This window comes from Notamacropus eugenii, chromosome 4, assembly GCF_028372415.1.
Source record: "Notamacropus eugenii isolate mMacEug1 chromosome 4, mMacEug1.pri_v2, whole genome shotgun sequence".
Classification (NCBI taxonomy): Eukaryota; Metazoa; Chordata; class Mammalia; order Diprotodontia; family Macropodidae; genus Notamacropus; species Notamacropus eugenii.
The window spans coordinates 378,604,530-378,612,526 of NC_092875.1; the positions used below are offsets into that span (position 1 = coordinate 378,604,530).

Sequence of the window (7,997 nt, forward strand, 5' to 3'; positions counted from 1 at the left end):
GTTCTTTGTTGGTTTGGTCAATTTATTTTTTCTGAAATGGGTTTATTCAAGTTTTTTATTTCCTCTTCAGTTAGTCTGGACAATTTATATTTTTTTAAAATAATCATCCATTTGCCCAGACCAGCAGAGGCAGCAGTCAGAGCAGCTGCAGCCCTCCATCGCTGTCCACCCTCCCTGGTGTTGCTCTCCTCCCTTCCTCCTCCACCCCCTATCTTCCTCCTCTGCCAGCCCATAGATATCCCCTTGCCTTCCCACCTGCCCCTATTGTTCCTCCCCCGGCTTCCTGCCCTTCCCTTTCCCACCCACTCCCCCTTTTCCTTTCACTTGCCTCGTGCCCAAAGTTTTTGGCTTCCATTCCCACCATTGACTAAAGACTTGACCACTTTAGAAAGTCCAAATCCCCAGAACATTGATTGACATGAACACTGGTGTGATTGAAGGTGGATTAAATGTCACTCTCACCATCAGGCTACTTATGCATGGAAAGGAAATTGAAAGCATTATTGGAAAGAAAGGAGAATAGGTCGAGAAGATGAGTGAAGAGAGTGGTGCTCGTATCAACATCTCAGAAGGGAATTATCCTGAGAGAATAATTACTCTGACTGGACCCACCAATGCCATCTTTAAAGCCTTTGCAATAATTGTTGACAAACTGGAAGAGGACATCAGCAGCTCTATGACCAATAGTACAGCTGCCAGTAGACACCCAGTCACCCTGAGGTTTGTGGTCCCTGCTAGCCAGTGTGGCTTTCTCATTGGAAAAGGAGGATGCAAGATCAAGGAAATAAGAGAGTACAGGGTATCAGTGCCAGGTGGCAGGGGATATGCTACTAGACTCAACTGAGTGGGCCATCACGATTGCTGACGTCCCACAATCTATCATTGAGTGTGTCAAACAGATCTGCGTGGTCATGTTGGAGTCTACCCTGAAGGGCATGACCATCTCGTACCGGTGCAAGCCGTCCACCTCTCCAGTCATCTTTGCAGGTGGTCAGGACAGGTACAGCACAGGCAGCAACAATGTGAGCTTTCCCCACACCACCCAGTCCATATGCCTCAACCATGATCTGGAGGGACCACCTCTAGAGGCTTATACCATTCAAGGACAGTATGCCACTCCACAGTCAGATTTGACCAAGCTGCACCAGTTGGCAGTGCAACAGTCTCAGTTTCCCATTACTCATGGAAACACTGGATTCAATGACATTGAATCCAACTCTCCAGAGGTGAAAGGCTATTGGGCAGGTTTGGATGCATCTGCTCAGACTACTTCTCATGAACTCACCATTTCAAATGACTTAATTGGCTGCATAATCAGGCTTCAAGGCGCCAAAATCACTGAGATTCGTCAGATGTCTGGGGCTCAGATCAAAATTGCCAATCATGTGGAAGGATCTACTGATAGGCAAGTTACCATCACTGGATCTGCTGCCAGCATTAGCCTGGCCCAGTATCTAATCAATGTCAGACTTTCTTCAGAGACAGGTGGCATGGGGAACAGCTAGAACAATGCAGACTCACTCATAGCTCCCTTCTGCTGTTCACCACCCATGATCCGTCTGCAGTTTCTGAAGAGTCAGTTATTCCAGGTTTTAAATAGCTTGTAAATTTTCAGTTTCTTCACAACTTTATCATCCACTCATGATTTTTTTTCAATTACAGCATTTAAATTCCTTCCTCTGTTCAGCCTTTAACGCTGAGAACCATATTTAGTTTTATAAGCTTCTCCCTGTTGGTTTTTTGTTTTGTTTTACTTTGTTTTTTGGGGGGGAGGGTCATGAATTTTTTTTTCTGTTTTTGTCATTGAAGTGTAAGAGTGGAATATTAATACATTTCAGTTTAGTTTTGTAATGTCAGGAATTTAAAAGAAAAAATAAAAGATGGACTGGAGCTTTTTCCTTGTGAATAGAAAGTGGATGCCCCGGTGCTTCACGTGGTAAAACGTTCCTGTTAATTTCCCTTCCCTGTGTCCCTCTCACCTGAATCACTGTGGGATCTGTAATCCCACTCATTGAGGATTGGAGTATAGAGCCCTTCCCCAACTAAGAATGTTGCCTTCATCTCCTCTGTTTTGCATCAGACTCAGATTTCAAAAGCCTATTGATCAGGATTCTTGATCTCTCTCCCATTTAACCTCAGTCACAGATGTAGGAAGGAATCTGTGTGTTTCATTCCCCAAGAAAGGCTATAGTTGGCAATTCTTGGCTCTCTGGTTAAAATCTTTGTTGTGCCAGAGATTTACTTTGGGAACTAGACCTGAAAATAAGAGGAAAAATAGAAATTGCATTATAGTGGAGTGGTAACTAGTATTCATTTGGGTCACTATTAAGCAGCCTTCCTTGACTCTTGAATCTCCTATTCTGTTTAATCTTTCCACTGGTGGGAAGACAATGTTACTCTTGCTTGGGTCTGAATCTGAGGTTAGCTGACTAGTGGGAGTGACACAGTATAGTTAGGTTATAATTCTTTCTGCCTGGATTGATTAAGTCTCCTTCCCCTCCTCCCCCAACAGCCATGGATTCTTTCTAAGTGAGTCATAAAGATACCCATTTTAGCTTCTTTGCGATTTTTCCATTGATGCCTTGTGAAAAAAGATGGTGTGGAAGACAGGCATTTTAAAAAACCTAGATCAGAATTGATTGCATTTGGTTGATTAGGGAGGAATTTTTCAGGTTCTGCTCTGTCTTCAACTTTTCACATTTCATAAGTTACTAGTCTCCTGTCGGTCTCATTTCCCCCCATGTCCTTGATAGGCAGGTTACCATCACTAGATCTGCTGCCAGCATTCACCTGGCCCAATATCTGTACTCCCCCACTCTATGGCCCTTCTCCCATTTGACAAGAAAACTCAATAGCTGGAAAAAGAAATATTCATCCATTTCACTTAGATTGTCAGATTCATTGGCACACAGTTGAGCAAAATAGCTCCTGATTATTGTTTTAATATCCTCTTCATCAGTGGTGTATTTACCCTTTTCATTTTTGCTACAGATTATTTGTTTTTTTCTTCTTTTCTAAGTCCTATTAATCAAAGTTTCATCAATTTTTCCCCATAGGACCAGCTCTTAGATTAGTTTGTTAGCTCCATAGTTTTCTTACTCTCAATGGTATTAATCTCTCCCTTGGTTTTCAAATTTTCTAATTTGGCATTTTAATTAGGGATTTTTAATTTGTTCTTTTTCTAGCATTTCAGTTGTAATCGAAATTCATTGATATCCTCTTTCTATATTTCATTCATGTAAGCATTTAAAAATATAAACTTCCCCTAAGAACTGCTTTTGCTGCATCCCATAAGGTTTAGTATGTTGTTTCATTATTGTCATTCTCTTGGGTGAAGTTATTGATTGTTTCTATGATTTGTTTTTCTTTTAATCCACTCATTCGTTATTATTAGATTATTTAATTTGCAATTAATTTTATTTTATCTTTCCATGGAGATTTATTACATGAAAAGTTAATTGTATCCTTATCCAAAAAGGATGCATTTAATATCTCTGCCTTTCTGAATTGGATTGTGAGACTTTTATTCCCAAATACATGGCAAATTATTATATAGGTGCCATGTACCACTAAGAAAAAGGTATATTCCCTTGTATTCCCATTTAAGTTTCTCCAGAAGACTACCATGTTAAACTTTTATAAAATTCTATTCATCTCATTAACTTATTTTTCGTTTATTTTTTGATTAGGTTTATCTAGTTCTGTGAGGGGGAGGTTGAAGTCCCCGGCTAGTATAGTTTTGCTCTCTATTTCTTCCTGTAATTCACTTAAATTATCCTCTAAGAATTTGAATACTATATGACTTGGAACATTTGTTTAATATTTATAAAACTTCATTGTCTCTGGCACCTTTCGGAAAGATTAATTTTTCTTCCTTATCTCATTTTATTAGATCTGTTTTTGCTTTTGCTTTGTCTGAGATCAGTATTGCTACCCCTGCTTTTTTTTTTTTTAACTTCAGCTGAAGCACAGTATTTTCTGCTCCAGTCATTTACCTTTACTATATGTGTATCTCTGAGCTTCAAATGTATTTCTTGTGAACAACATATTATAGGATTCTAGGGTTTTTTTTTTTTATCCACTCTCCTATCCTCTTCTGTTTTATGGGATAGTTCATCCCATTGACATTATCAGTTATGATTCTAACTCTGTATATCCCTCCATCCTGTTTCCCCCATTTATACTTTTCCCTTTCCTTTCACCTGTTTCTCCTCACCATATTTTTGCTTCTGATTACCAGAATACTCAATCTGATCTCCCTTCTATCAGGACCCATTTCCCCCTTTTCTCCTCCTAATTCTATCCTCCTTTCTATTGGTGCCCCTCTTTTCACTTTTGTTTACCCCTTCCTGTCCTATTTCCCTATAGGGTAAGATAAATGTCTATACACAACTGAGTTTGCATGTTATTCCCACTTTGAGCCAAATCTGATGACAGTAAAGATTAACTAATGCTTAACGCTTAACTTCTTTTCCTTTATGTAATAGGTGCTTTGTGTCTTTTCAGGTAATGTAATTGACCCAAATCTGCTTCTCCCTTTTCTCTTCTCCAAGTACAATCTTTTTGTTTTGACCACTTATATTTTTTAATATCATGACATCAAAGTCAACTTATACCAGTGCCCTCTGTCTGTGTATACTCCGTCTTATTACCTTAATAGAGACACAGTTCTCAAGAGTTGAAAGTATCATCTTCTCATTTAGGGAAAATATTTTAAGTCTTATTGAATAATATGTTTTGGTTTTCTTTTCTATTTACCCTTTTATTTCCCTCCTCAGTCACTTATTTGAAGATAGGATTTTCTGTTCAGCCCTTCTCTTTTCATCAAGGAAGTTTGATAGTCCCCAATGTCATTGAATATCCATCTTTTCCCCTGAAAGGTTATGGTCAATATTGCTGGGTATTTAATTCTTGGCTGTAATCCAAGTTCCTTTCCCTTTCAGAATATAATATTCCCTTTGATCTTGCAATGTAGAAGATGCTAAGTATTGTATAATTCTGACTGTAGCTCATTGGGATTTCAATTCTTTCTTTTGTGTTGATGCAGTATAGTTTACTTGACCTAATAAGTTTGCAATATGGCTACTATATTCCTGGGAGTTTTCATTTTGATACTTCATTCAGGAGGTGATTAGTGAATTCTTTGAAAGAACATTTTACCCTCTGGTTCTAGGATATCAGGAGAGATTCCCTTTCTAATTTATTTTGCTTTTTTTTTTTTTTTTACCATTTTATTATTAATTTTATTTATTTTCAGTGTTCTATAATCACTACCATATAACTTAGATTTTTTTTCTCCTTCCTCCCCATCCCCCTTAACCCCCCAAGACAGCATGCAATTTTATACAGGTTCTACACATACACTCCTATTAAATACATTTTCACTATATTGAAGCTGTGTAAAAGAATTAAAATGAGGGAGAGAAATCATGTAACAAATCAAAACACAATACAAAAGAAAATGATCTGCTACATTCTGCGATTGAATTTCATAGTTCTTTCTCTGGATGTTGAAGATATTTTGCCTTAGAAGAACACTGAGAATTTTTTTAAGTTTGCATTGCAATGAAGTTCCAAGCCTACCAAAGAAACCCCAAAACCAAAAAACCAAAAAAACCCCAAACTCTCTCACACTGTGGTCATTGCTATGCATGATGTTCTGGTTCCGCTCCTTTTGCTTAGCATCAGATCATATAAGTCTTCCCAGGCCCCTCTGAAATCTTCCTGTTCATCATTTCTTACAACACAATAGTACTCCATTACATTCATATACCATAATTTATTCAGCCCTTCCCCAATTGATAGGTATCACAGTGATTTCCAGTTTTTGGCTACCACAAAGAGTGCTGCTATAAACACTTTTGTACCTTTCCCATTTTTATGATCTACTGGGGAAACAGTCCTAGATGGGATATTGTTGGGTCAAAGGGTAGGCATATTTTTGTAGCCCTTTGGACATAATTCCAAATTGCTCTCCAGAATGGTTGGATAAGCTCACAGCTCTACCAACAATGAATTAGTGTTCCAACTCTCCCATATCCTCTCTAACATTTATCATCTTCCTGTTCTGTCATGTTAGACAATCTGATAGGTACAATGTGATACCTCAGAGATGTTTTGATTTGCAGCTCTCTAATCAGTAGTGATTTAGAGCATTTTTTCATATGACTATAGATACCTTTAATTTCTTCCCCTGAAAACTGCCTGTTCATATCCTTTGACCATTTATCAACTGGGAAATGACTTGAATTCTTGTACATTTGCCTTGGTTCTCTATATACTTAGAGATGAGGCCTTTATCACAGACACTAGCTACAATAATTCTTTCCCAGTTTTCTGCATCCTTCTGAATCTTGGTTGCATTGAGTTTGGTTGTGCAAAAACTGTTCAGTTTAAGTAATCAAAATTATTCACCTTGCACTTCAAAATGTTTTCTATCTGTTCTTTAGGAAAAAAATTCTTTCCTTCTCCATAAATCTGATGAATACACTATACCTTGCTCCACCAATTTGTCCATAGTATCAGTCCTTATACCTTGATCATGTACTCATTTGGACTTTATTCTTATGTTAGGTGTCGGGCACTGGTCTGTGCCAAGTTTCCACCACACTGTTTTCCAGATTTCCCAGCAATTTTTTGTCAAATAGTGAGTACTTATCCCAGAAGCTGAAGTCCTTCGGTTTATCTAACATTAGATTGATATATTCATTGCCTACTGTGTCTTGAGTACCTAGCATAGTCCACTTGTCTACACTTCTGTTTCTTAGCCAGTACCAAGTGGTTTTGATAATTGCTGCTTTATAATACAATTTGAGATCTGGTAGAACTAGGCCACCTTCCCAAGCATTTGTTTTCATTTGTTTTCTTGATATTCTGCACCTTTTGTTCTTCCAGATGAAATTTGATATTATTTTTTCTAGATCTAGAAAATAATTATCTGATAGTTTGATTGGTATGTCAGTAAATAAGTAAATGAATTTTCTTAGAATTGTCATTTTTATTATACTGGGTTGGCCTACCCACAAGCAACTGATATTTTTTCACTTAGTTAAATCTGACTTTATTTGTGTGAAGTGTCTTGTAATTGTGTTCATATAGTCCCTGGATTTGTTTTGGCAGGGAAACTTCCAAATATTTTATAGTGTCTACCCTAGCTTTAAATAGGATTTCTCTTTCTCTCTCTAGCTGTTGGACTTTGTTACTATTATATAGAAATGCAGAAGACATATGCAGGTTTACTTTGCAACCTGAAACTTTGACAAAGTTGTTTTTTATTTCAACTGGTTTTTTACTTGAATATCTAGGATAGCATCTGTAAAGAGTGATAGTTTAATTTCTTCCTTGCCTGTTCTAATTCCTTTAATTTCTTTATCTTCTCTAATTGCTACAACTAACATTTCTAGTACTATATTGAATAATAGTGGTGATAATGGACATCCTTGTTTCACGTCTGATCTTATTGGAAATGCATCTGACATATTTCCATTGTATATAAAGATTGCTGATGGTTTTAGGTAGATACTGCTTATTATTTTACAGAAAGTTCCCTTTATTCATATGCTCTTCAATGATTTTAATAGAAATGGGTTTTGTATTTTGTCAAAAGCTTTTTCTGCATCTATTGAGATAATCATGTTGTTTGTGTTAGTTTTGTTGTAGATTGGATGAATAATGTTAATAGTTTTCCTAGTATTGAACCAGCCCTGCATTCCTGGTATGAATCTTACCTGATCATAATGAATTATTCTCATCATAAGCTGCTGTATTCTTTTTGTTAAAGTCCTATATAACATTTTTTGCATTTGTATTCATTAGAGAATTTAGTGTATAATTTTCTTTCTCTGTTTTGGCTCTTCCTGGTTTAAGTATCAAAACCATATTTGTAACATAAAAAGAATTTGGGAGGACTTGTTCCTCAATTTTACCAAATATTTTATGTAGTATTGGAATCAACTCTTCTTTAAATGTTTGATAGAATATACTTGTAAATTCATCTG

At 36.9% G+C, this 7,997-nt stretch overlaps 1 pseudogene; it reads left to right on the forward strand.

Annotated features, from left to right (window-relative positions):
• The first annotated feature begins 388 nt into the window (after window positions 1-388).
• Window positions 389-1,505, forward strand: LOC140498551 (poly(rC)-binding protein 2 pseudogene; annotated as a pseudogene).
• Window positions 1,506-7,997: the final 6,492 nt, after the last annotated feature.